Below are 26,160 nucleotides of genomic sequence, written 5' to 3' on the forward strand. Positions count from 1 at the left end.
TGAGCTCAGAAGCTCAATGTCTATCATGACCTCTCTTTTAGAATGTCCAAGAGCAAGCAAACTATTCCTCCAGGAGAGGGCGCCAACAGACTACTAAAGAGATCATCATTACTCAAAGAAAACCCCAAAAACCAATGCATGATAGGAATAAACAGGTAACTTTCTTTGGAGTGGAAGCGGAGAGATCGCACCAGATGCCAATTCTAGATGTTATCACACCTGTGGTCACTGCAGCAGCAGGTGAATCCACTTTGTCCAAAAGGGATCTATTCCATTCAATTGCAAATGATCTAGATAAGACAGAGAACTGCAGCACGGGGACATAGCCGAGTTGGTCAGGTTGAGTGGTGATGAGTTTGCTATTTGGATGAATAAAGAAAGTCAAAAGTGTGAAAGATAAAAAACAAAAGGAGGAAGTGTGAAAAGTGAATGGGCCAAATTGAGGTGCATATGAAGACGTATGCTTTCTTCCAATTCATTAAATCGGGCTAATATGAATCAGGTGAATTGAGTTCTGCTTTTGGAAACTGGGTTAAGAAGGGGTGCACCGTTCCTGGAGGTACTGCAATACCAGGTCAATGCGTGGAGTGGACAGAGCAAGCTCTTTTTCCATCTCCCTGTTCTAAAAATCCATTTAATATATGGTCCCCAGATAGGGGACGTATCAGATATTAAACTGATAAGAACAGATACTACACTTGATCTTAGCCAAAAGGCCGAGAAGCGATAACCAGAATTGGTTTGGGCCTCGAGTGGCACCCTGGCCTATGCCGGACACATCTTAGGGAGAGAGAGCGAGAGGGAGACAAACCCACGCCTACACAAGACATTTTGTCACCCAAGCCAACCCTTGAAAAGGCTGCTTTGCAGAGCCAAAACAAGAAGAATGGTGCGTTTTGCAGCCGCCGCCCACTGCAATGAATCTGAATAACTCCTCCTTTAGGGCGCAAGCAACTCCCCTCCCCCTTGCAGTCTTTCCAATTCACGATACAAAAAGACGGACAGGACAGGTTGCCTGACTTTCCGTCACTGCCACCCTTTGCCATCCTTACCCGTAGAAAGCCCTTTCATCATCCCCAAACCCTAATCTTTTCCCTTTCCTTCCCAGCCCCCAAACCCTGCCCTCTGTACCTTTCTCACCACCCGCTTCCCTTCTCCTGTCATCCCCCTACCACCCGGGAAAAAAAGAGATTGCCCCCTCCTTCCACTAGCCCACCCTCCCACCCAAAGAACAACTTCTTCTGCGCAGCTTGTTTTCTAGGCAGCAGCGCTATTGTGATGTCATCGGGGGGCATTGTGACAAGCCGCCAGTGTTCCGTCTCTTCATGTTGTGCACAGTTCAAACGGAAAATACATCAACAGGCAGACTACAGAAAAGCTTACTATCAAAGGTTAGAGGGGGGCTTTCTCAGAGGGCTTTTTACAGTTTTTCTATTCCCAATTAGCCGTTTAAGTGTACTTATTGAAAGTAGTAATTCTTTCATAGGCCGCCCTTTCTTAGTATTTGACGTTCCTTATATTGCGGTATGAGGCTTCGCAGTAGGTTGCAAACATTCATCACCCATGACTGTCCCCAATTGAGCTCAGAAGCTCAATGTCTATCATGACCTCTCTTTTAGAATGTCCAAGAGCAAGCAAACTATTCCTCCAGGAGAGGGCGCCAACAGACTACTAAAGAGATCATCATTACTCAAAGAAAACCCCAAAAACCAATGCATGATAGGAATAAACAGGTAACTTTCTTTGGAGTGGAAGCGGAGAGATCGCACCAGATGCCAATTCTAGATGTTATCACACCTGTGGTCACTGCAGCAGCAGGTGAATCCACTTTGTCCAAAAGGGATCTATTCCATTCAATTGCAAATGATCTAGATAAGACAGAGAACTGCAGCACGGGGACATAGCCGAGTTGGTCAGGTTGAGTGGTGATGAGTTTGCTATTTGGATGAATAAAGAAAGTCAAAAGTGTGAAAGATAAAAAACAAAAGGAGGAAGTGTGAAAAGTGAATGGGCCAAATTGAGGTGCATATGAAGACGTATGCTTTCTTCCAATTCATTAAATCGGGCTAATATGAATCAGGTGAATTGAGTTCTGCTTTTGGAAACTGGGTTAAGAAGGGGTGCACCGTTCCTGGAGGTACTGCAATACCAGGTCAATGCGTGGAGTGGACAGAGCAAGCTCTTTTTCCATCTCCCTGTTCTAAAAATCCATTTAATATATGGTCCCCAGATAGGGGACGTATCAGATATTAAACTGATAAGAACAGATACTACACTTGATCTTAGCCAAAAGGCCGAGAAGCGATAACCAGAATTGGTTTGGGCCTCGAGTGGCACCCTGGCCTATGCCGGACACATCTTAGGGAGAGAGAGCGAGAGGGAGACAAACCCACGCCTACACAAGACATTTTGTCACCCAAGCCAACCCTTGAAAAGGCTGCTTTGCAGAGCCAAAACAAGAAGAATGGTGCGTTTTGCAGCCGCCGCCCACTGCAATGAATCTGAATAACTCCTCCTTTAGGGCGCAAGCAACTCCCCTCCCCCTTGCAGTCTTTCCAATTCACGATACAAAAAGACGGACAGGACAGGTTGCCTGACTTTCCGTCACTGCCACCCTTTGCCATCCTTACCCGTAGAAAGCCCTTTCATCATCCCCAAACCCTAATCTTTTCCCTTTCCTTCCCAGCCCCCAAACCCTGCCCTCTGTACCTTTCTCACCACCCGCTTCCCTTCTCCTGTCATCCCCCTACCACCCGGGAAAAAAAGAGATTGCCCCCTCCTTCCACTAGCCCACCCTCCCACCCAAAGAACAACGTCTTCTGCGCAGCTTGTTTTCTAGGCAGCAGCGCTATTGTGATGTCATCGGGGGGCATTGTGACAAGCCGCCAGTGTTCCGTCTCTTCATGTTGTGCACAGTTCAAACGGAAAATACATCAACAGGCAGACTACAGAAAAGCTTACTATCAAAGGTTAGAGGGGGGCTTTCTCAGAGGGCTTTTTACAGTTTTTCTATTCCCAATTAGCCGTTTAAGTGTACTTATTGAAAGTAGTAATTCTTTCATAGGCCGCCCTTTCTTAGTATTTGACGTTCCTTATATTGCGGTATGAGGCTTCGCAGTAGGTTGCAAACATTCATCACCCATGACTGTCCCCAATTGAGCTCAGAAGCTCAATGTCTATCATGACCTCTCTTTTAGAATGTCCAAGAGCAAGCAAACTATTCCTCCAGGAGAGGGCGCCAACAGACTACTAAAGAGATCATCATTACTCAAAGAAAACCCCAAAAACCAATGCATGATAGGAATAAACAGGTAACTTTCTTTGGAGTGGAAGCGGAGAGATCGCACCAGATGCCAATTCTAGATGTTATCACACCTGTGGTCACTGCAGCAGCAGGTGAATCCACTTTGTCCAAAAGGGATCTATTCCATTCAATTGCAAATGATCTAGATAAGACAGAGAACTGCAGCACGGGGACATAGCCGAGTTGGTCAGGTTGAGTGGTGATGAGTTTGCTATTTGGATGAATAAAGAAAGTCAAAAGTGTGAAAGATAAAAAACAAAAGGAGGAAGTGTGAAAAGTGAATGGGCCAAATTGAGGTGCATATGAAGACGTATGCTTTCTTCCAATTCATTAAATCGGGCTAATATGAATCAGGTGAATTGAGTTCTGCTTTTGGAAACTGGGTTAAGAAGGGGTGCACCGTTCCTGGAGGTACTGCAATACCAGGTCAATGCGTGGAGTGGACAGAGCAAGCTCTTTTTCCATCTCCCTGTTCTAAAAATCCATTTAATATATGGTCCCCAGATAGGGGACGTATCAGATATTAAACTGATAAGAACAGATACTACACTTGATCTTAGCCAAAAGGCCGAGAAGCGATAACCAGAATTGGTTTGGGCCTCGAGTGGCACCCTGGCCTATGCCGGACACATCTTAGGGAGAGAGAGCGAGAGGGAGACAAACCCACGCCTACACAAGACATTTTGTCACCCAAGCCAACCCTTGAAAAGGCTGCTTTGCAGAGCCAAAACAAGAAGAATGGTGCGTTTTGCAGCCGCCGCCCACTGCAATGAATCTGAATAACTCCTCCTTTAGGGCGCAAGCAACTCCCCTCCCCCTTGCAGTCTTTCCAATTCACGATACAAAAAGACGGACAGGACAGGTTGCCTGACTTTCCGTCACTGCCACCCTTTGCCATCCTTACCCGTAGAAAGCCCTTTCATCATCCCCAAACCCTAATCTTTTCCCTTTCCTTCCCAGCCCCCAAACCCTGCCCTCTGTACCTTTCTCACCACCCGCTTCCCTTCTCCTGTCATCCCCCTACCACCCGGGAAAAAAAGAGATTGCCCCCTCCTTCCACTAGCCCACCCTCCCACCCAAAGAACAACTTCTTCTGCGCAGCTTGTTTTCTAGGCAGCAGCGCTATTGTGATGTCATCGGGGGGCATTGTGACAAGCCGCCAGTGTTCCGTCTCTTCATGTTGTGCACAGTTCAAACGGAAAATACATCAACAGGCAGACTACAGAAAAGCTTACTATCAAAGGTTAGAGGGGGGCTTTCTCAGAGGGCTTTTTACAGTTTTTCTATTCCCAATTAGCCGTTTAAGTGTACTTATTGAAAGTAGTAATTCTTTCATAGGCCGCCCTTTCTTAGTATTTGACGTTCCTTATATTGCGGTATGAGGCTTCGCAGTAGGTTGCAAACATTCATCACCCATGACTGTCCCCAATTGAGCTCAGAAGCTCAATGTCTATCATGACCTCTCTTTTAGAATGTCCAAGAGCAAGCAAACTATTCCTCCAGGAGAGGGCGCCAACAGACTACTAAAGAGATCATCATTACTCAAAGAAAACCCCAAAAACCAATGCATGATAGGAATAAACAGGTAACTTTCTTTGGAGTGGAAGCGGAGAGATCGCACCAGATGCCAATTCTAGATGTTATCACACCTGTGGTCACTGCAGCAGCAGGTGAATCCACTTTGTCCAAAAGGGATCTATTCCATTCAATTGCAAATGATCTAGATAAGACAGAGAACTGCAGCACGGGGACATAGCCGAGTTGGTCAGGTTGAGTGGTGATGAGTTTGCTATTTGGATGAATAAAGAAAGTCAAAAGTGTGAAAGATAAAAAACAAAAGGAGGAAGTGTGAAAAGTGAATGGGCCAAATTGAGGTGCATATGAAGACGTATGCTTTCTTCCAATTCATTAAATCGGGCTAATATGAATCAGGTGAATTGAGTTCTGCTTTTGGAAACTGGGTTAAGAAGGGGTGCACCGTTCCTGGAGGTACTGCAATACCAGGTCAATGCGTGGAGTGGACAGAGCAAGCTCTTTTTCCATCTCCCTGTTCTAAAAATCCATTTAATATATGGTCCCCAGATAGGGGACGTATCAGATATTAAACTGATAAGAACAGATACTACACTTGATCTTAGCCAAAAGGCCGAGAAGCGATAACCAGAATTGGTTTGGGCCTCGAGTGGCACCCTGGCCTATGCCGGACACATCTTAGGGAGAGAGAGCGAGAGGGAGACAAACCCACGCCTACACAAGACATTTTGTCACCCAAGCCAACCCTTGAAAAGGCTGCTTTGCAGAGCCAAAACAAGAAGAATGGTGCGTTTTGCAGCCGCCGCCCACTGCAATGAATCTGAATAACTCCTCCTTTAGGGCGCAAGCAACTCCCCTCCCCCTTGCAGTCTTTCCAATTCACGATACAAAAAGACGGACAGGACAGGTTGCCTGACTTTCCGTCACTGCCACCCTTTGCCATCCTTACCCGTAGAAAGCCCTTTCATCATCCCCAAACCCTAATCTTTTCCCTTTCCTTCCCAGCCCCCAAACCCTGCCCTCTGTACCTTTCTCACCACCCGCTTCCCTTCTCCTGTCATCCCCCTACCACCCGGGAAAAAAAGAGATTGCCCCCTCCTTCCACTAGCCCACCCTCCCACCCAAAGAACAACTTCTTCTGCGCAGCTTGTTTTCTAGGCAGCAGCGCTATTGTGATGTCATCGGGGGGCATTGTGACAAGCCGCCAGTGTTCCGTCTCTTCATGTTGTGCACAGTTCAAACGGAAAATACATCAACAGGCAGACTACAGAAAAGCTTACTATCAAAGGTTAGAGGGGGGCTTTCTCAGAGGGCTTTTTACAGTTTTTCTATTCCCAATTAGCCGTTTAAGTGTACTTATTGAAAGTAGTAATTCTTTCATAGGCCGCCCTTTCTTAGTATTTGACGTTCCTTATATTGCGGTATGAGGCTTCGCAGTAGGTTGCAAACATTCATCACCCATGACTGTCCCCAATTGAGCTCAGAAGCTCAATGTCTATCATGACCTCTCTTTTAGAATGTCCAAGAGCAAGCAAACTATTCCTCCAGGAGAGGGCGCCAACAGACTACTAAAGAGATCATCATTACTCAAAGAAAACCCCAAAAACCAATGCATGATAGGAATAAACAGGTAACTTTCTTTGGAGTGGAAGCGGAGAGATCGCACCAGATGCCAATTCTAGATGTTATCACACCTGTGGTCACTGCAGCAGCAGGTGAATCCACTTTGTCCAAAAGGGATCTATTCCATTCAATTGCAAATGATCTAGATAAGACAGAGAACTGCAGCACGGGGACATAGCCGAGTTGGTCAGGTTGAGTGGTGATGAGTTTGCTATTTGGATGAATAAAGAAAGTCAAAAGTGTGAAAGATAAAAAACAAAAGGAGGAAGTGTGAAAAGTGAATGGGCCAAATTGAGGTGCATATGAAGACGTATGCTTTCTTCCAATTCATTAAATCGGGCTAATATGAATCAGGTGAATTGAGTTCTGCTTTTGGAAACTGGGTTAAGAAGGGGTGCACCGTTCCTGGAGGTACTGCAATACCAGGTCAATGCGTGGAGTGGACAGAGCAAGCTCTTTTTCCATCTCCCTGTTCTAAAAATCCATTTAATATATGGTCCCCAGATAGGGGACGTATCAGATATTAAACTGATAAGAACAGATACTACACTTGATCTTAGCCAAAAGGCCGAGAAGCGATAACCAGAATTGGTTTGGGCCTCGAGTGGCACCCTGGCCTATGCCGGACACATCTTAGGGAGAGAGAGCGAGAGGGAGACAAACCCACGCCTACACAAGACATTTTGTCACCCAAGCCAACCCTTGAAAAGGCTGCTTTGCAGAGCCAAAACAAGAAGAATGGTGCGTTTTGCAGCCGCCGCCCCCCACTGCAATGAATCTGAATAACTCCTCCTTTAGGGCGCAAGCAACTCCCCTCCCCCTTGCAGTCTTTCCAATTCACGATACAAAAAGACGGACAGGACAGGTTGCCTGACTTTCCGTCACTGCCACCCTTTGCCATCCTTACCCGTAGAAAGCCCTTTCATCATCCCCAAACCCTAATCTTTTCCCTTTCCTTCCCAGCCCCCAAACCCTGCCCTCTGTACCTTTCTCACCACCCGCTTCCCTTCTCCTGTCATCCCCCTACCACCCGGGAAAAAAAGAGATTGCCCCCTCCTTCCACTAGCCCACCCTCCCACCCAAAGAACAACTTCTTCTGCGCAGCTTGTTTTCTAGGCAGCAGCGCTATTGTGATGTCATCGGGGGGCATTGTGACAAGCCGCCAGTGTTCCGTCTCTTCATGTTGTGCACAGTTCAAACGGAAAATACATCAACAGGCAGACTACAGAAAAGCTTACTATCAAAGGTTAGAGGGGGGCTTTCTCAGAGGGCTTTTTACAGTTTTTCTATTCCCAATTAGCCGTTTAAGTGTACTTATTGAAAGTAGTAATTCTTTCATAGGCCGCCCTTTCTTAGTATTTGACGTTCCTTATATTGCGGTATGAGGCTTCGCAGTAGGTTGCAAACATTCATCACCCATGACTGTCCCCAATTGAGCTCAGAAGCTCAATGTCTATCATGACCTCTCTTTTAGAATGTCCAAGAGCAAGCAAACTATTCCTCCAGGAGAGGGCGCCAACAGACTACTAAAGAGATCATCATTACTCAAAGAAAACCCCAAAAACCAATGCATGATAGGAATAAACAGGTAACTTTCTTTGGAGTGGAAGCGGAGAGATCGCACCAGATGCCAATTCTAGATGTTATCACACCTGTGGTCACTGCAGCAGCAGGTGAATCCACTTTGTCCAAAAGGGATCTATTCCATTCAATTGCAAATGATCTAGATAAGACAGAGAACTGCAGCACGGGGACATAGCCGAGTTGGTCAGGTTGAGTGGTGATGAGTTTGCTATTTGGATGAATAAAGAAAGTCAAAAGTGTGAAAGATAAAAAACAAAAGGAGGAAGTGTGAAAAGTGAATGGGCCAAATTGAGGTGCATATGAAGACGTATGCTTTCTTCCAATTCATTAAATCGGGCTAATATGAATCAGGTGAATTGAGTTCTGCTTTTGGAAACTGGGTTAAGAAGGGGTGCACCGTTCCTGGAGGTACTGCAATACCAGGTCAATGCGTGGAGTGGACAGAGCAAGCTCTTTTTCCATCTCCCTGTTCTAAAAATCCATTTAATATATGGTCCCCAGATAGGGGACGTATCAGATATTAAACTGATAAGAACAGATACTACACTTGATCTTAGCCAAAAGGCCGAGAAGCGATAACCAGAATTGGTTTGGGCCTCGAGTGGCACCCTGGCCTATGCCGGACACATCTTAGGGAGAGAGAGCGAGAGGGAGACAAACCCACGCCTACACAAGACATTTTGTCACCCAAGCCAACCCTTGAAAAGGCTGCTTTGCAGAGCCAAAACAAGAAGAATGGTGCGTTTTGCAGCCGCCGCCCACTGCAATGAATCTGAATAACTCCTCCTTTAGGGCGCAAGCAACTCCCCTCCCCCTTGCAGTCTTTCCAATTCACGATACAAAAAGACGGACAGGACAGGTTGCCTGACTTTCCGTCACTGCCACCCTTTGCCATCCTTACCCGTAGAAAGCCCTTTCATCATCCCCAAACCCTAATCTTTTCCCTTTCCTTCCCAGCCCCCAAACCCTGCCCTCTGTACCTTTCTCACCACCCGCTTCCCTTCTCCTGTCATCCCCCTACCACCCGGGAAAAAAAGAGATTGCCCCCTCCTTCCACTAGCCCACCCTCCCACCCAAAGAACAACTTCTTCTGCGCAGCTTGTTTTCTAGGCAGCAGCGCTATTGTGATGTCATCGGGGGGCATTGTGACAAGCCGCCAGTGTTCCGTCTCTTCATGTTGTGCACAGTTCAAACGGAAAATACATCAACAGGCAGACTACAGAAAAGCTTACTATCAAAGGTTAGAGGGGGGCTTTCTCAGAGGGCTTTTTACAGTTTTTCTATTCCCAATTAGCCGTTTAAGTGTACTTATTGAAAGTAGTAATTCTTTCATAGGCCGCCCTTTCTTAGTATTTGACGTTCCTTATATTGCGGTATGAGGCTTCGCAGTAGGTTGCAAACATTCATCACCCATGACTGTCCCCAATTGAGCTCAGAAGCTCAATGTCTATCATGACCTCTCTTTTAGAATGTCCAAGAGCAAGCAAACTATTCCTCCAGGAGAGGGCGCCAACAGACTACTAAAGAGATCATCATTACTCAAAGAAAACCCCAAAAACCAATGCATGATAGGAATAAACAGGTAACTTTCTTTGGAGTGGAAGCGGAGAGATCGCACCAGATGCCAATTCTAGATGTTATCACACCTGTGGTCACTGCAGCAGCAGGTGAATCCACTTTGTCCAAAAGGGATCTATTCCATTCAATTGCAAATGATCTAGATAAGACAGAGAACTGCAGCACGGGGACATAGCCGAGTTGGTCAGGTTGAGTGGTGATGAGTTTGCTATTTGGATGAATAAAGAAAGTCAAAAGTGTGAAAGATAAAAAACAAAAGGAGGAAGTGTGAAAAGTGAATGGGCCAAATTGAGGTGCATATGAAGACGTATGCTTTCTTCCAATTCATTAAATCGGGCTAATATGAATCAGGTGAATTGAGTTCTGCTTTTGGAAACTGGGTTAAGAAGGGGTGCACCGTTCCTGGAGGTACTGCAATACCAGGTCAATGCGTGGAGTGGACAGAGCAAGCTCTTTTTCCATCTCCCTGTTCTAAAAATCCATTTAATATATGGTCCCCAGATAGGGGACGTATCAGATATTAAACTGATAAGAACAGATACTACACTTGATCTTAGCCAAAAGGCCGAGAAGCGATAACCAGAATTGGTTTGGGCCTCGAGTGGCACCCTGGCCTATGCCGGACACATCTTAGGGAGAGAGAGCGAGAGGGAGACAAACCCACGCCTACACAAGACATTTTGTCACCCAAGCCAACCCTTGAAAAGGCTGCTTTGCAGAGCCAAAACAAGAAGAATGGTGCGTTTTGCAGCCGCCGCCCACTGCAATGAATCTGAATAACTCCTCCTTTAGGGCGCAAGCAACTCCCCTCCCCCTTGCAGTCTTTCCAATTCACGATACAAAAAGACGGACAGGACAGGTTGCCTGACTTTCCGTCACTGCCACCCTTTGCCATCCTTACCCGTAGAAAGCCCTTTCATCATCCCCAAACCCTAATCTTTTCCCTTTCCTTCCCAGCCCCCAAACCCTGCCCTCTGTACCTTTCTCACCACCCGCTTCCCTTCTCCTGTCATCCCCCTACCACCCGGGAAAAAAAGAGATTGCCCCCTCCTTCCACTAGCCCACCCTCCCACCCAAAGAACAACTTCTTCTGCGCAGCTTGTTTTCTAGGCAGCAGCGCTATTGTGATGTCATCGGGGGGCATTGTGACAAGCCGCCAGTGTTCCGTCTCTTCATGTTGTGCACAGTTCAAACGGAAAATACATCAACAGGCAGACTACAGAAAAGCTTACTATCAAAGGTTAGAGGGGGGCTTTCTCAGAGGGCTTTTTACAGTTTTTCTATTCCCAATTAGCCGTTTAAGTGTACTTATTGAAAGTAGTAATTCTTTCATAGGCCGCCCTTTCTTAGTATTTGACGTTCCTTATATTGCGGTATGAGGCTTCGCAGTAGGTTGCAAACATTCATCACCCATGACTGTCCCCAATTGAGCTCAGAAGCTCAATGTCTATCATGACCTCTCTTTTAGAATGTCCAAGAGCAAGCAAACTATTCCTCCAGGAGAGGGCGCCAACAGACTACTAAAGAGATCATCATTACTCAAAGAAAACCCCAAAAACCAATGCATGATAGGAATAAACAGGTAACTTTCTTTGGAGTGGAAGCGGAGAGATCGCACCAGATGCCAATTCTAGATGTTATCACACCTGTGGTCACTGCAGCAGCAGGTGAATCCACTTTGTCCAAAAGGGATCTATTCCATTCAATTGCAAATGATCTAGATAAGACAGAGAACTGCAGCACGGGGACATAGCCGAGTTGGTCAGGTTGAGTGGTGATGAGTTTGCTATTTGGATGAATAAAGAAAGTCAAAAGTGTGAAAGATAAAAAACAAAAGGAGGAAGTGTGAAAAGTGAATGGGCCAAATTGAGGTGCATATGAAGACGTATGCTTTCTTCCAATTCATTAAATCGGGCTAATATGAATCAGGTGAATTGAGTTCTGCTTTTGGAAACTGGGTTAAGAAGGGGTGCACCGTTCCTGGAGGTACTGCAATACCAGGTCAATGCGTGGAGTGGACAGAGCAAGCTCTTTTTCCATCTCCCTGTTCTAAAAATCCATTTAATATATGGTCCCCAGATAGGGGACGTATCAGATATTAAACTGATAAGAACAGATACTACACTTGATCTTAGCCAAAAGGCCGAGAAGCGATAACCAGAATTGGTTTGGGCCTCGAGTGGCACCCTGGCCTATGCCGGACACATCTTAGGGAGAGAGAGCGAGAGGGAGACAAACCCACGCCTACACAAGACATTTTGTCACCCAAGCCAACCCTTGAAAAGGCTGCTTTGCAGAGCCAAAACAAGAAGAATGGTGCGTTTTGCAGCCGCCGCCCCCCACTGCAATGAATCTGAATAACTCCTCCTTTAGGGCGCAAGCAACTCCCCTCCCCCTTGCAGTCTTTCCAATTCACGATACAAAAAGACGGACAGGACAGGTTGCCTGACTTTCCGTCACTGCCACCCTTTGCCATCCTTACCCGTAGAAAGCCCTTTCATCATCCCCAAACCCTAATCTTTTCCCTTTCCTTCCCAGCCCCCAAACCCTGCCCTCTGTACCTTTCTCACCACCCGCTTCCCTTCTCCTGTCATCCCCCTACCACCCGGGAAAAAAAGAGATTGCCCCCTCCTTCCACTAGCCCACCCTCCCACCCAAAGAACAACTTCTTCTGCGCAGCTTGTTTTCTAGGCAGCAGCGCTATTGTGATGTCATCGGGGGGCATTGTGACAAGCCGCCAGTGTTCCGTCTCTTCATGTTGTGCACAGTTCAAACGGAAAATACATCAACAGGCAGACTACAGAAAAGCTTACTATCAAAGGTTAGAGGGGGGCTTTCTCAGAGGGCTTTTTACAGTTTTTCTATTCCCAATTAGCCGTTTAAGTGTACTTATTGAAAGTAGTAATTCTTTCATAGGCCGCCCTTTCTTAGTATTTGACGTTCCTTATATTGCGGTATGAGGCTTCGCAGTAGGTTGCAAACATTCATCACCCATGACTGTCCCCAATTGAGCTCAGAAGCTCAATGTCTATCATGACCTCTCTTTTAGAATGTCCAAGAGCAAGCAAACTATTCCTCCAGGAGAGGGCGCCAACAGACTACTAAAGAGATCATCATTACTCAAAGAAAACCCCAAAAACCAATGCATGATAGGAATAAACAGGTAACTTTCTTTGGAGTGGAAGCGGAGAGATCGCACCAGATGCCAATTCTAGATGTTATCACACCTGTGGTCACTGCAGCAGCAGGTGAATCCACTTTGTCCAAAAGGGATCTATTCCATTCAATTGCAAATGATCTAGATAAGACAGAGAACTGCAGCACGGGGACATAGCCGAGTTGGTCAGGTTGAGTGGTGATGAGTTTGCTATTTGGATGAATAAAGAAAGTCAAAAGTGTGAAAGATAAAAAACAAAAGGAGGAAGTGTGAAAAGTGAATGGGCCAAATTGAGGTGCATATGAAGACGTATGCTTTCTTCCAATTCATTAAATCGGGCTAATATGAATCAGGTGAATTGAGTTCTGCTTTTGGAAACTGGGTTAAGAAGGGGTGCACCGTTCCTGGAGGTACTGCAATACCAGGTCAATGCGTGGAGTGGACAGAGCAAGCTCTTTTTCCATCTCCCTGTTCTAAAAATCCATTTAATATATGGTCCCCAGATAGGGGACGTATCAGATATTAAACTGATAAGAACAGATTTTTGATTTAATGAAGCTTTCCAAAGCACCACAAAAAATGCATGACCGAAGTCACACCAAAAACAGTGCAAAGGCTAGGATTCGTGTGGACCCCACCGTGAGGAGAGAGTCCCCAAAAATCAACCCCGTCCCTCCGAGCCAGAAGGCCACAGCAAGGGTCAGGGATCTTCGGTGCTCCCCCAAGCCGAAGCCTGGTTGAGCCTTGTCGTTGCTCCCAGCGTCCACCCAGGCATCTTACCCAAGTGGAGTAGAGAGCTACTAGTTGTTGGTTTCGCAGCCGAAACTGCCCGGACCGTCAACCGGTGTTGGTTTCTCAGCCCAAGGCTAACCGGACCTCCAACCGGGTGTTGGTTTCTCAGCCGAAGCTGACCCGGACCTCCAACCGGGTGTTGGTTTCTCAGCCGAAGCTGACCCGGACCTCCTACCGGGTGTTGGTTTCTCAGCCGAAGCTGACCCGGACCTCCAACCGGGTGTTGGTTTCTCAGCCAAAGCTGACCCGGACCTCCAACCGGGTGTTGGTTTCTCAGCCCAAAGCTGAACGGACCTCCGACCATGATTATAAAAATTTCCCTTCCTAGCCAGAAGGCCGGGATAGAGCAATATGCTCAGAAAGTATGAAAGGGCAAGGTACGGTGTGCTACAGAGCCCAAGGCTCGCCGGGGTCCCAAGCCAGCAAGCTCAGACTCACTCCAGGGTCGTCAATCCTGGGGCACATTGCACCATAGCCCCCACACTTACTCAGTCTAATAGCCTCGATCCTGGTAGGGCCATGGTTTCCTCTAGATGGATATACTATCCTCCCAAAGTACTAACAAGCGCAACCTTCCAGTGTGCATTGCATCATTGTACTAAGGTGGCCGGAGCCTTAAACCACCTTTTCGAACGATACTACACTTGATCTTAGCCAAAAGGCCGAGAAGCGATAACCAGAATTGGTTTGGGCCTCGAGTGGCACCCTGGCCTATGCCGGACACATCTTAGGGAGAGAGAGCGAGAGGGAGACAAACCCACGCCTACACAAGACATTTTGTCACCCAAGCCAACCCTTGAAAAGGCTGCTTTGCAGAGCCAAAACAAGAAGAATGGTGCGTTTTGCAGCCGCCGCCCCCCACTGCAATGAATCTGAATAACTCCTCCTTTAGGGCGCAAGCAACTCCCCTCCCCCTTGCAGTCTTTCCAATTCACGATACAAAAAGACGGACAGGACAGGTTGCCTGACTTTCCGTCACTGCCACCCTTTGCCATCCTTACCCGTAGAAAGCCCTTTCATCATCCCCAAACCCTAATCTTTTCCCTTTCCTTCCCAGCCCCCAAACCCTGCCCTCTGTACCTTTCTCACCACCCGCTTCCCTTCTCCTGTCATCCCCCTACCACCCGGGAAAAAAAGAGATTGCCCCCTCCTTCCACTAGCCCACCCTCCCACCCAAAGAACAACTTCTTCTGCGCAGCTTGTTTTCTAGGCAGCAGCGCTATTGTGATGTCATCGGGGGGCATTGTGACAAGCCGCCAGTGTTCCGTCTCTTCATGTTGTGCACAGTTCAAACGGAAAATACATCAACAGGCAGACTACAGAAAAGCTTACTATCAAAGGTTAGAGGGGGGCTTTCTCAGAGGGCTTTTTACAGTTTTTCTATTCCCAATTAGCCGTTTAAGTGTACTTATTGAAAGTAGTAATTCTTTCATAGGCCGCCCTTTCTTAGTATTTGACGTTCCTTATATTGCGGTATGAGGCTTCGCAGTAGGTTGCAAACATTCATCACCCATGACTGTCCCCAATTGAGCTCAGAAGCTCAATGTCTATCATGACCTCTCTTTTAGAATGTCCAAGAGCAAGCAAACTATTCCTCCAGGAGAGGGCGCCAACAGACTACTAAAGAGATCATCATTACTCAAAGAAAACCCCAAAAACCAATGCATGATAGGAATAAACAGGTAACTTTCTTTGGAGTGGAAGCGGAGAGATCGCACCAGATGCCAATTCTAGATGTTATCACACCTGTGGTCACTGCAGCAGCAGGTGAATCCACTTTGTCCAAAAGGGATCTATTCCATTCAATTGCAAATGATCTAGATAAGACAGAGAACTGCAGCACGGGGACATAGCCGAGTTGGTCAGGTTGAGTGGTGATGAGTTTGCTATTTGGATGAATAAAGAAAGTCAAAAGTGTGAAAGATAAAAAACAAAAGGAGGAAGTGTGAAAAGTGAATGGGCCAAATTGAGGTGCATATGAAGACGTATGCTTTCTTCCAATTCATTAAATCGGGCTAATATGAATCAGGTGAATTGAGTTCTGCTTTTGGAAACTGGGTTAAGAAGGGGTGCACCGTTCCTGGAGGTACTGCAATACCAGGTCAATGCGTGGAGTGGACAGAGCAAGCTCTTTTTCCATCTCCCTGTTCTAAAAATCCATTTAATATATGGTCCCCAGAGGGACGTATCAGATATTAAACTGATAAGAACAGATTTTGATTTAATGAAGCTTTCCAAAGCACCACAAAAAATGCATGACCGAAGTCACACCAAAAACAGTGCAAAGGCTAGGATTCGTGTGGACCCCACCGTGAGGAGAGGGTCCCCAAAAATCAACCCCGTCCCTCCGAGCCAGAAGGCCACAGCAAGGGTCAGGGATCTTCGGTGCTCCCCCAAGCCGAAGCCTGGTTGAGCCTTGTTGTTGCTCCCAGCGTCCACCCAGGCATCTTACCCAAGTGGAGTAGAGAACTACTAGTTGTTGGTTTCGCAGCCGAAACTGCCCGGACCGTCAACCGGTGTTGGTTTCTCAGCCCAAGGCTAACCGGACCTCCAACCGGGTGTTGGTTTCTCAGCCGAAGCTGACCCAGACCTCCAACCGGGTGTTGGTTTCTCAGCCGAAGCTGACCCGGACCTCCAACCGGGTGTTAGTTTCTCAGCCCAAAGCTGACCAGACCTCCGACCGGGATTATAAAAATTTCCCTTCCTAGCCAGAAGGCCAGGATAGGGTAATATGCTCAAAAAGTATGAAAAGGCAAGGTACGGTGTGCTACAGAGCCCAAGGCTTGCCGGGGTCCCAAGCCAGCAAGCTCAGACTCACTCCAGGGTCGTCAGTCCTGGGGCACGTTGTACCATAGCCCCCCACCCTTACTCAGTCTAATAGCCTCGATCCTGGTAGGGCCATGTTTTCCTCTTGATGAATATACTATCCACCCAGAGTACTAGCAAGCGCAACCTTCCAGTGTGCATTGTATCATTGTACTAAGGTGGCCTGGAGCTTAAACCACCTCTTCGAACAACACTACACTTGATCTTAGCCAAAAGGCCGAGAAGCGATAACCAGAATTGGTTTGGGCCTCGAGTGGCACCCTGGCCTATGCCGGACACATCTTAGGGAGAGAGAGCGAGAGGGAGACAAACCCACGCCTACACAAGACATTTTGTCACCCAAGCCAACCCTTGAAAAGGCTGCTTTGCAGAGCCAAAACAAGAAGAATGGTGCGTTTTGCAGCCGCCGCCCACTGCAATGAATCTGAATAACTCCTCCTTTAGGGCGCAAGCAACTCCCCTCCCCCTTGCAGTCTTTCCAATTCACGATACAAAAAGACGGACAGGACAGGTTGCCTGACTTTCCGTCACTGCCACCCTTTGCCATCCTTACCCGTAGAAAGCCCTTTCATCATCCCCAAACCCTAATCTTTTCCCTTTCCTTCCCAGCCCCCAAACCCTGCCCTCTGTACCTTTCTCACCACCCGCTTCCCTTCTCCTGTCATCCCCCTACCACCCGGGAAAAAAAGAGATTGCCCCCTCCTTCCACTAGCCCACCCTCCCACCCAAAGAACAACTTCTTCTGCGCAGCTTGTTTTCTAGGCAGCAGCGCTATTGTGATGTCATCGGGGGGCATTGTGACAAGCCGCCAGTGTTCCGTCTCTTCATGTTGTGCACAGTTCAAACGGAAAATACATCAACAGGCAGACTACAGAAAAGCTTACTATCAAAGGTTAGAGGGGGGCTTTCTCAGAGGGCTTTTTACAGTTTTTCTATTCCCAATTAGCCGTTTAAGTGTACTTATTGAAAGTAGTAATTCTTTCATAGGCCGCCCTTTCTTAGTATTTGACGTTCCTTATATTGCGGTATGAGGCTTCGCAGTAGGTTGCAAACATTCATCACCCATGACTGTCCCCAATTGAGCTCAGAAGCTCAATGTCTATCATGACCTCTCTTTTAGAATGTCCAAGAGCAAGCAAACTATTCCTCCAGGAGAGGGCGCCAACAGACTACTAAAGAGATCATCATTACTCAAAGAAAACCCCAAAAACCAATGCATGATAGGAATAAACAGGTAACTTTCTTTGGAGTGGAAGCGGAGAGATCGCACCAGATGCCAATTCTAGATGTTATCACACCTGTGGTCACTGCAGCAGCAGGTGAATCCACTTTGTCCAAAAGGGATCTATTCCATTCAATTGCAAATGATCTAGATAAGACAGAGAACTGCAGCACGGGGACATAGCCGAGTTGGTCAGGTTGAGTGGTGATGAGTTTGCTATTTGGATGAATAAAGAAAGTCAAAAGTGTGAAAGATAAAAAACAAAAGGAGGAAGTGTGAAAAGTGAATGGGCCAAATTGAGGTGCATATGAAGACGTATGCTTTCTTCCAATTCATTAAATCGGGCTAATATGAATCAGGTGAATTGAGTTCTGCTTTTGGAAACTGGGTTAAGAAGGGGTGCACCGTTCCTGGAGGTACTGCAATACCAGGTCAATGCGTGGAGTGGACAGAGCAAGCTCTTTTTCCATCTCCCTGTTCTAAAAATCCATTTAATATATGGTCCCCAGATAGGGGACGTATCAGATATTAAACTGATAAGAACAGATACTACACTTGATCTTAGCCAAAAGGCCGAGAAGCGATAACCAGAATTGGTTTGGGCCTCGAGTGGCACCCTGGCCTATGCCGGACACATCTTAGGGAGAGAGAGCGAGAGGGAGACAAACCCACGCCTACACAAGACATTTTGTCACCCAAGCCAACCCTTGAAAAGGCTGCTTTGCAGAGCCAAAACAAGAAGAATGGTGCGTTTTGCAGCCGCCGCCCACTGCAATGAATCTGAATAACTCCTCCTTTAGGGCGCAAGCAACTCCCCTCCCCCTTGCAGTCTTTCCAATTCACGATACAAAAAGACGGACAGGACAGGTTGCCTGACTTTCCGTCACTGCCACCCTTTGCCATCCTTACCCGTAGAAAGCCCTTTCATCATCCCCAAACCCTAATCTTTTCCCTTTCCTTCCCAGCCCCCAAACCCTGCCCTCTGTACCTTTCTCACCACCCGCTTCCCTTCTCCTGTCATCCCCCTACCACCCGGGAAAAAAAGAGATTGCCCCCTCCTTCCACTAGCCCACCCTCCCACCCAAAGAACAACTTCTTCTGCGCAGCTTGTTTTCTAGGCAGCAGCGCTATTGTGATGTCATCGGGGGGCATTGTGACAAGCCGCCAGTGTTCCGTCTCTTCATGTTGTGCACAGTTCAAACGGAAAATACATCAACAGGCAGACTACAGAAAAGCTTACTATCAAAGGTTAGAGGGGGGCTTTCTCAGAGGGCTTTTTACAGTTTTTCTATTCCCAATTAGCCGTTTAAGTGTACTTATTGAAAGTAGTAATTCTTTCATAGGCCGCCCTTTCTTAGTATTTGACGTTCCTTATATTGCGGTATGAGGCTTCGCAGTAGGTTGCAAACATTCATCACCCATGACTGTCCCCAATTGAGCTCAGAAGCTCAATGTCTATCATGACCTCTCTTTTAGAATGTCCAAGAGCAAGCAAACTATTCCTCCAGGAGAGGGCGCCAACAGACTACTAAAGAGATCATCATTACTCAAAGAAAACCCCAAAAACCAATGCATGATAGGAATAAACAGGTAACTTTCTTTGGAGTGGAAGCGGAGAGATCGCACCAGATGCCAATTCTAGATGTTATCACACCTGTGGTCACTGCAGCAGCAGGTGAATCCACTTTGTCCAAAAGGGATCTATTCCATTCAATTGCAAATGATCTAGATAAGACAGAGAACTGCAGCACGGGGACATAGCCGAGTTGGTCAGGTTGAGTGGTGATGAGTTTGCTATTTGGATGAATAAAGAAAGTCAAAAGTGTGAAAGATAAAAAACAAAAGGAGGAAGTGTGAAAAGTGAATGGGCCAAATTGAGGTGCATATGAAGACGTATGCTTTCTTCCAATTCATTAAATCGGGCTAATATGAATCAGGTGAATTGAGTTCTGCTTTTGGAAACTGGGTTAAGAAGGGGTGCACCGTTCCTGGAGGTACTGCAATACCAGGTCAATGCGTGGAGTGGACAGAGCAAGCTCTTTTTCCATCTCCCTGTTCTAAAAATCCATTTAATATATGGTCCCCAGATAGGGGACGTATCAGATATTAAACTGATAAGAACAGATACTACACTTGATCTTAGCCAAAAGGCCGAGAAGCGATAACCAGAATTGGTTTGGGCCTCGAGTGGCACCCTGGCCTATGCCGGACACATCTTAGGGAGAGAGAGCGAGAGGGAGACAAACCCACGCCTACACAAGACATTTTGTCACCCAAGCCAACCCTTGAAAAGGCTGCTTTGCAGAGCCAAAACAAGAAGAATGGTGCGTTTTGCAGCCGCCGCCCACTGCAATGAATCTGAATAACTCCTCCTTTAGGGCGCAAGCAACTCCCCTCCCCCTTGCAGTCTTTCCAATTCACGATACAAAAAGACGGACAGGACAGGTTGCCTGACTTTCCGTCACTGCCACCCTTTGCCATCCTTACCCGTAGAAAGCCCTTTCATCATCCCCAAACCCTAATCTTTTCCCTTTCCTTCCCAGCCCCCAAACCCTGCCCTCTGTACCTTTCTCACCACCCGCTTCCCTTCTCCTGTCATCCCCCTACCACCCGGGAAAAAAAGAGATTGCCCCCTCCTTCCACTAGCCCACCCTCCCACCCAAAGAACAACTTCTTCTGCGCAGCTTGTTTTCTAGGCAGCAGCGCTATTGTGATGTCATCGGGGGGCATTGTGACAAGCCGCCAGTGTTCCGTCTCTTCATGTTGTGCACAGTTCAAACGGAAAATACATCAACAGGCAGACTACAGAAAAGCTTACTATCAAAGGTTAGAGGGGGGCTTTCTCAGAGGGCTTTTTACAGTTTTTCTATTCCCAATTAGCCGTTTAAGTGTACTTATTGAAAGTAGTAATTCTTTCATAGGCCGCCCTTTCTTAGTATTTGACGTTCCTTATATTGCGGTATGAGGCTTCGCAGTAGGTTGCAAACATTCATCACCCATGACTGTCCCCAATTGAGCTCAGAAGCTCAATGTCTATCATGACCTCTCTTTTAGAATGTCCAAGAGCAAGCAAACTATTCCTCCAGGAGAGGGCGCCAACAGACTACTAAAGAGATCATCATTACTCAAAGAAAACCCCAAAAACCAATGCATGATAGGAATAAACAGGTAACTTTCTTTGGAGTGGAAGCGGAGAGATCGCACCAGATGCCAATTCTAGATGTTATCACACCTGTGGTCACTGCAGCAGCAGGTGAATCCACTTTGTCCAAAAGGGATCTATTCCATTCAATTGCAAATGATCTAGATAAGACAGAGAACTGCAGCACGGGGACATAGCCGAGTTGGTCAGGTTGAGTGGTGATGAGTTTGCTATTTGGATGAATAAAGAAAGTCAAAAGTGTGAAAGATAAAAAACAAAAGGAGGAAGTGTGAAAAGTGAATGGGCCAAATTGAGGTGCATATGAAGACGTATGCTTTCTTCCAATTCATTAAATCGGGCTAATATGAATCAGGTGAATTGAGTTCTGCTTTTGGAAACTGGGTTAAGAAGGGGTGCACCGTTCCTGGAGGTACTGCAATACCAGGTCAATGCGTGGAGTGGACAGAGCAAGCTCTTTTTCCATCTCCCTGTTCTAAAAATCCATTTAATATATGGTCCCCAGATAGGGGACGTATCAGATATTAAACTGATAAGAACAGATACTACACTTGATCTTAGCCAAAAGGCCGAGAAGCGATAACCAGAATTGGTTTGGGCCTCGAGTGGCACCCTGGCCTATGCCGGACACATCTTAGGGAGAGAGAGCGAGAGGGAGACAAACCCACGCCTACACAAGACATTTTGTCACCCAAGCCAACCCTTGAAAAGGCTGCTTTGCAGAGCCAAAACAAGAAGAATGGTGCGTTTTGCAGCCGCCGCCCACTGCAATGAATCTGAATAACTCCTCCTTTAGGGCGCAAGCAACTCCCCTCCCCCTTGCAGTCTTTCCAATTCACGATACAAAAAGACGGACAGGACAGGTTGCCTGACTTTCCGTCACTGCCACCCTTTGCCATCCTTACCCGTAGAAAGCCCTTTCATCATCCCCAAACCCTAATCTTTTCCCTTTCCTTCCCAGCCCCCAAACCCTGCCCTCTGTACCTTTCTCACCACCCGCTTCCCTTCTCCTGTCATCCCCCTACCACCCGGGAAAAAAAGAGATTGCCCCCTCCTTCCACTAGCCCACCCTCCCACCCAAAGAACAACTTCTTCTGCGCAGCTTGTTTTCTAGGCAGCAGCGCTATTGTGATGTCATCGGGGGGCATTGTGACAAGCCGCCAGTGTTCCGTCTCTTCATGTTGTGCACAGTTCAAACGGAAAATACATCAACAGGCAGACTACAGAAAAGCTTACTATCAAAGGTTAGAGGGGGGCTTTCTCAGAGGGCTTTTTACAGTTTTTCTATTCCCAATTAGCCGTTTAAGTGTACTTATTGAAAGTAGTAATTCTTTCATAGGCCGCCCTTTCTTAGTATTTGACGTTCCTTATATTGCGGTATGAGGCTTCGCAGTAGGTTGCAAACATTCATCACCCATGACTGTCCCCAATTGAGCTCAGAAGCTCAATGTCTATCATGACCTCTCTTTTAGAATGTCCAAGAGCAAGCAAACTATTCCTCCAGGAGAGGGCGCCAACAGACTACTAAAGAGATCATCATTACTCAAAGAAAACCCCAAAAACCAATGCATGATAGGAATAAACAGGTAACTTTCTTTGGAGTGGAAGCGGAGAGATCGCACCAGATGCCAATTCTAGATGTTATCACACCTGTGGTCACTGCAGCAGCAGGTGAATCCACTTTGTCCAAAAGGGATCTATTCCATTCAATTGCAAATGATCTAGATAAGACAGAGAACTGCAGCACGGGGACATAGCCGAGTTGGTCAGGTTGAGTGGTGATGAGTTTGCTATTTGGATGAATAAAGAAAGTCAAAAGTGTGAAAGATAAAAAACAAAAGGAGGAAGTGTGAAAAGTGAATGGGCCAAATTGAGGTGCATATGAAGACGTATGCTTTCTTCCAATTCATTAAATCGGGCTAATATGAATCAGGTGAATTGAGTTCTGCTTTTGGAAACTGGGTTAAGAAGGGGTGCACCGTTCCTGGAGGTACTGCAATACCAGGTCAATGCGTGGAGTGGACAGAGCAAGCTCTTTTTCCATCTCCCTGTTCTAAAAATCCATTTAATATATGGTCCCCAGATAGGGGACGTATCAGATATTAAACTGATAAGAACAGATACTACACTTGATCTTAACCAAAAGGCCGAGAAGCGATAACCAGAATTGGTTTGGGCCTCGAGTGGCACCCTGGCCTATGCCGGACACATCTTAGGGAGAGAGAGCGAGAGGGAGACAAACCCACGCCTACACAAGACATTTTGTCACCCAAGCCAACCCTTGAAAAGGCTGCTTTGCAGAGCCAAAACAAGAAGAATGGTGCGTTTTGCAGCCGCCGCCCACTGCAATGAATCTGAATAACTCCTCCTTTAGGGCGCAAGCAACTCCCCTCCCCCTTGCAGTCTTTCCAATTCACGATACAAAAAGACGGACAGGACAGGTTGCCTGACTTTCCGTCACTGCCACCCTTTGCCATCCTTACCCGTAGAAAGCCCTTTCATCATCCCCAAACCCTAATCTTTTCCCTTTCCTTCCCAGCCCCCAAACCCTGCCCTCTGTACCTTTCTCACCACCCGCTTCCCTTCTCCTGTCATCCCCCTACCACCCGGGAAAAAAAGAGATTGCCCCCTCCTTCCACTAGCCCACCCTCCCACCCAAAGAACAACTTCTTCTGCGCAGCTTGTTTTCTAGGCAGCAGCGCTATTGTGATGTCATCGGGGGGCATTGTGACAAGCCGCCAGTGTTCCGTCTCTTCATGTTGTGCACAGTTCAAACGGAAAATACATCAACAGGCAGACTACAGAAAAGCTTACTATCAAAGGTTAGAGGGGGGCTTTCTCAGAGGGCTTTTTACAGTTTTTCTATTCCCAATTAGCCGTTTAAGTGTACTTATTGAAAGTAGTAATTCTTTCATAGGCCGCCCTTTCTTAGTATTTGACGTTCCTTATATTGCGGTATGAGGCTTCGCAGTAGGTTGCAAACATTCATCACCCATGACTGTCCCCAATTGAGCTCAGAAGCTCAATGTCTATCATGACCTCTCTTTTAGAATGTCCAAGAGCAAGCAAACTATTCCTCCAGGAGAGGGCGCCAACAGACTACTAAAGAGATCATCATTACTCAAAGAAAACCCCAAAAACCAATGCATGATAGGAATAAACAGGTAACTTTCTTTGGAGTGGAAGCGGAGAGATCGCACCAGATGCCAATTCTAGATGTTATCACACCTGTGGTCACTGCAGCAGCAGGTGAATCCACTTTGTCCAAAAGGGATCTATTCCATTCAATTGCAAATGATCTAGATAAGACAGAGAACTGCAGCACGGGGACATAGCCGAGTTGGTCAGGTTGAGTGGTGATGAGTTTGCTATTTGGATGAATAAAGAAAGTCAAAAGTGTGAAAGATAAAAAACAAAAGGAGGAAGTGTGAAAAGTGAATGGGCCAAATTGAGGTGCATATGAAGACGTATGCTTTCTTCCAATTCATTAAATCGGGCTAATATGAATCAGGTGAATTGAGTTCTGCTTTTGGAAACTGGGTTAAGAAGGGGTGCACCGTTCCTGGAGGTACTGCAATACCAGGTCAATGCGTGGAGTGGACAGAGCAAGCTCTTTTTCCATCTCCCTGTTCTAAAAATCCATTTAATATATGGTCCCCAGATAGGGGACGTATCAGATATTAAACTGATAAGAACAGATACTACACTTGATCTTAGCCAAAAGGCCGAGAAGCGATAACCAGAATTGGTTTGGGCCTCGAGTGGCACCCTGGCCTATGCCGGACACATCTTAGGGAGAGAGAGCGAGAGGGAGACAAACCCACGCCTACACAAGACATTTTGTCACCCAAGCCAACCCTTGAAAAGGCTGCTTTGCAGAGCCAAAACAAGAAGAATGGTGCGTTTTGCAGCCGCCGCCCACTGCAATGAATCTGAATAACTCCTCCTTTAGGGCGCAAGCAACTCCCCTCCCCCTTGCAGTCTTTCCAATTCACGATACAAAAAGACGGACAGGACAGGTTGCCTGACTTTCCGTCACTGCCACCCTTTGCCATCCTTACCCGTAGAAAGCCCTTTCATCATCCCCAAACCCTAATCTTTTCCCTTTCCTTCCCAGCCCCCAAACCCTGCCCTCTGTACCTTTCTCACCACCCGCTTCCCTTCTCCTGTCATCCCCCTACCACCCGGGAAAAAAAGAGATTGCCCCCTCCTTCCACTAGCCCACCCTCCCACCCAAAGAACAACTTCTTCTGCGCAGCTTGTTTTCTAGGCAGCAGCGCTATTGTGATGTCATCGGGGGGCATTGTGACAAGCCGCCAGTGTTCCGTCTCTTCATGTTGTGCACAGTTCAAACGGAAAATACATCAACAGGCAGACTACAGAAAAGCTTACTATCAAAGGTTAGAGGGGGGCTTTCTCAGAGGGCTTTTTACAGTTTTTCTATTCCCAATTAGCCGTTTAAGTGTACTTATTGAAAGTAGTAATTCTTTCATAGGCCGCCCTTTCTTAGTATTTGACGTTCCTTATATTGCGGTATGAGGCTTCGCAGTAGGTTGCAAACATTCATCACCCATGACTGTCCCCAATTGAGCTCAGAAGCTCAATGTCTATCATGACCTCTCTTTTAGAATGTCCAAGAGCAAGCAAACTATTCCTCCAGGAGAGGGCGCCAACAGACTACTAAAGAGATCATCATTACTCAAAGAAAACCCCAAAAACCAATGCATGATAGGAATAAACAGGTAACTTTCTTTGGAGTGGAAGCGGAGAGATCGCACCAGATGCCAATTCTAGATGTTATCACACCTGTGGTCACTGCAGCAGCAGGTGAATCCACTTTGTCCAAAAGGGATCTATTCCATTCAATTGCAAATGATCTAGATAAGACAGAGAACTGCAGCACGGGGACATAGCCGAGTTGGTCAGGTTGAGTGGTGATGAGTTTGCTATTTGGATGAATAAAGAAAGTCAAAAGTGTGAAAGATAAAAAACAAAAGGAGGAAGTGTGAAAAGTGAATGGGCCAAATTGAGGTGCATATGAAGACGTATGCTTTCTTCCAATTCATTAAATCGGGCTAATATGAATCAGGTGAATTGAGTTCTGCTTTTGGAAACTGGGTTAAGAAGGGGTGCACCGTTCCTGGAGGTACTGCAATACCAGGTCAATGCGTGGAGTGGACAGAGCAAGCTCTTTTTCCATCTCCCTGTTCTAAAAATCCATTTAATATATGGTCCCCAGATAGGGGACGTATCAGATATTAAACTGATAAGAACAGATACTACACTTGATCTTAGCCAAAAGGCCGAGAAGCGATAACCAGAATTGGTTTGGGCCTCGAGTGGCACCCTGGCCTATGCCGGACACATCTTAGGGAGAGAGA

General features: G+C 46.8%; 16 non-coding genes and 1 pseudogene across 16 annotated transcripts; all 17 read right to left on the reverse strand.

Annotated features, from left to right (window-relative positions):
• Nucleotides 1-537: 537 nt before the first annotated feature.
• On the reverse strand, nt 538-728 carry LOC142283667 (U2 spliceosomal RNA). Its single transcript, XR_012745281.1, has one exon. It is a non-coding gene; the product is annotated as a U2 spliceosomal RNA (small nuclear RNA).
• A 1,387-nt stretch (nt 729-2,115) lies between these two features.
• On the reverse strand, nt 2,116-2,306 carry LOC142283668 (U2 spliceosomal RNA). The gene has a single exon (XR_012745282.1). It is a non-coding gene; the product is annotated as a U2 spliceosomal RNA (small nuclear RNA).
• Nucleotides 2,307-3,693: 1,387 nt separating this feature from the next.
• On the reverse strand, nt 3,694-3,884 carry LOC142283669 (U2 spliceosomal RNA). The gene has a single exon (XR_012745283.1). It is a non-coding gene; the product is annotated as a U2 spliceosomal RNA (small nuclear RNA).
• A 1,387-nt stretch (nt 3,885-5,271) lies between these two features.
• LOC142283670 (U2 spliceosomal RNA) lies at nt 5,272-5,462 on the reverse strand. The gene has a single exon (XR_012745284.1). It is a non-coding gene; the product is annotated as a U2 spliceosomal RNA (small nuclear RNA).
• Nucleotides 5,463-6,849: 1,387 nt separating this feature from the next.
• On the reverse strand, nt 6,850-7,040 carry LOC142283671 (U2 spliceosomal RNA). The gene has a single exon (XR_012745285.1). It is a non-coding gene; the product is annotated as a U2 spliceosomal RNA (small nuclear RNA).
• Nucleotides 7,041-8,430: 1,390 nt separating this feature from the next.
• On the reverse strand, nt 8,431-8,621 carry LOC142283672 (U2 spliceosomal RNA). The gene has a single exon (XR_012745286.1). It is a non-coding gene; the product is annotated as a U2 spliceosomal RNA (small nuclear RNA).
• Nucleotides 8,622-10,008: 1,387 nt separating this feature from the next.
• Nucleotides 10,009-10,199, reverse strand: LOC142283674 (U2 spliceosomal RNA). Its single transcript, XR_012745287.1, has one exon. It is a non-coding gene; the product is annotated as a U2 spliceosomal RNA (small nuclear RNA).
• A 1,387-nt stretch (nt 10,200-11,586) lies between these two features.
• On the reverse strand, nt 11,587-11,777 carry LOC142283675 (U2 spliceosomal RNA). The gene has a single exon (XR_012745288.1). It is a non-coding gene; the product is annotated as a U2 spliceosomal RNA (small nuclear RNA).
• Nucleotides 11,778-13,167: 1,390 nt separating this feature from the next.
• Nucleotides 13,168-13,360, reverse strand: LOC142283703 (U2 spliceosomal RNA). The gene has a single exon (XR_012745315.1). It is a non-coding gene; the product is annotated as a U2 spliceosomal RNA (small nuclear RNA).
• Nucleotides 13,361-14,103: 743 nt separating this feature from the next.
• Nucleotides 14,104-14,245, reverse strand: LOC142283726 (U2 spliceosomal RNA; annotated as a pseudogene).
• Nucleotides 14,246-15,635: 1,390 nt separating this feature from the next.
• On the reverse strand, nt 15,636-15,828 carry LOC142283718 (U2 spliceosomal RNA). Its single transcript, XR_012745328.1, has one exon. It is a non-coding gene; the product is annotated as a U2 spliceosomal RNA (small nuclear RNA).
• Nucleotides 15,829-18,013: 2,185 nt separating this feature from the next.
• Nucleotides 18,014-18,204, reverse strand: LOC142283677 (U2 spliceosomal RNA). Its single transcript, XR_012745290.1, has one exon. It is a non-coding gene; the product is annotated as a U2 spliceosomal RNA (small nuclear RNA).
• A 1,387-nt stretch (nt 18,205-19,591) lies between these two features.
• LOC142283678 (U2 spliceosomal RNA) lies at nt 19,592-19,782 on the reverse strand. The gene has a single exon (XR_012745291.1). It is a non-coding gene; the product is annotated as a U2 spliceosomal RNA (small nuclear RNA).
• Nucleotides 19,783-21,169: 1,387 nt separating this feature from the next.
• Nucleotides 21,170-21,360, reverse strand: LOC142283679 (U2 spliceosomal RNA). Its single transcript, XR_012745292.1, has one exon. It is a non-coding gene; the product is annotated as a U2 spliceosomal RNA (small nuclear RNA).
• A 1,387-nt stretch (nt 21,361-22,747) lies between these two features.
• Nucleotides 22,748-22,938, reverse strand: LOC142283699 (U2 spliceosomal RNA). The gene has a single exon (XR_012745312.1). It is a non-coding gene; the product is annotated as a U2 spliceosomal RNA (small nuclear RNA).
• Nucleotides 22,939-24,325: 1,387 nt separating this feature from the next.
• On the reverse strand, nt 24,326-24,516 carry LOC142283680 (U2 spliceosomal RNA). Its single transcript, XR_012745293.1, has one exon. It is a non-coding gene; the product is annotated as a U2 spliceosomal RNA (small nuclear RNA).
• A 1,387-nt stretch (nt 24,517-25,903) lies between these two features.
• LOC142283681 (U2 spliceosomal RNA) lies at nt 25,904-26,094 on the reverse strand. The gene has a single exon (XR_012745294.1). It is a non-coding gene; the product is annotated as a U2 spliceosomal RNA (small nuclear RNA).
• Nucleotides 26,095-26,160: the final 66 nt, after the last annotated feature.

Source organism: Anomaloglossus baeobatrachus, unplaced genomic scaffold, assembly GCF_048569485.1.
Source record: "Anomaloglossus baeobatrachus isolate aAnoBae1 unplaced genomic scaffold, aAnoBae1.hap1 Scaffold_545, whole genome shotgun sequence".
NCBI classification, from domain to species: Eukaryota; Metazoa; Chordata; class Amphibia; order Anura; family Aromobatidae; genus Anomaloglossus; species Anomaloglossus baeobatrachus.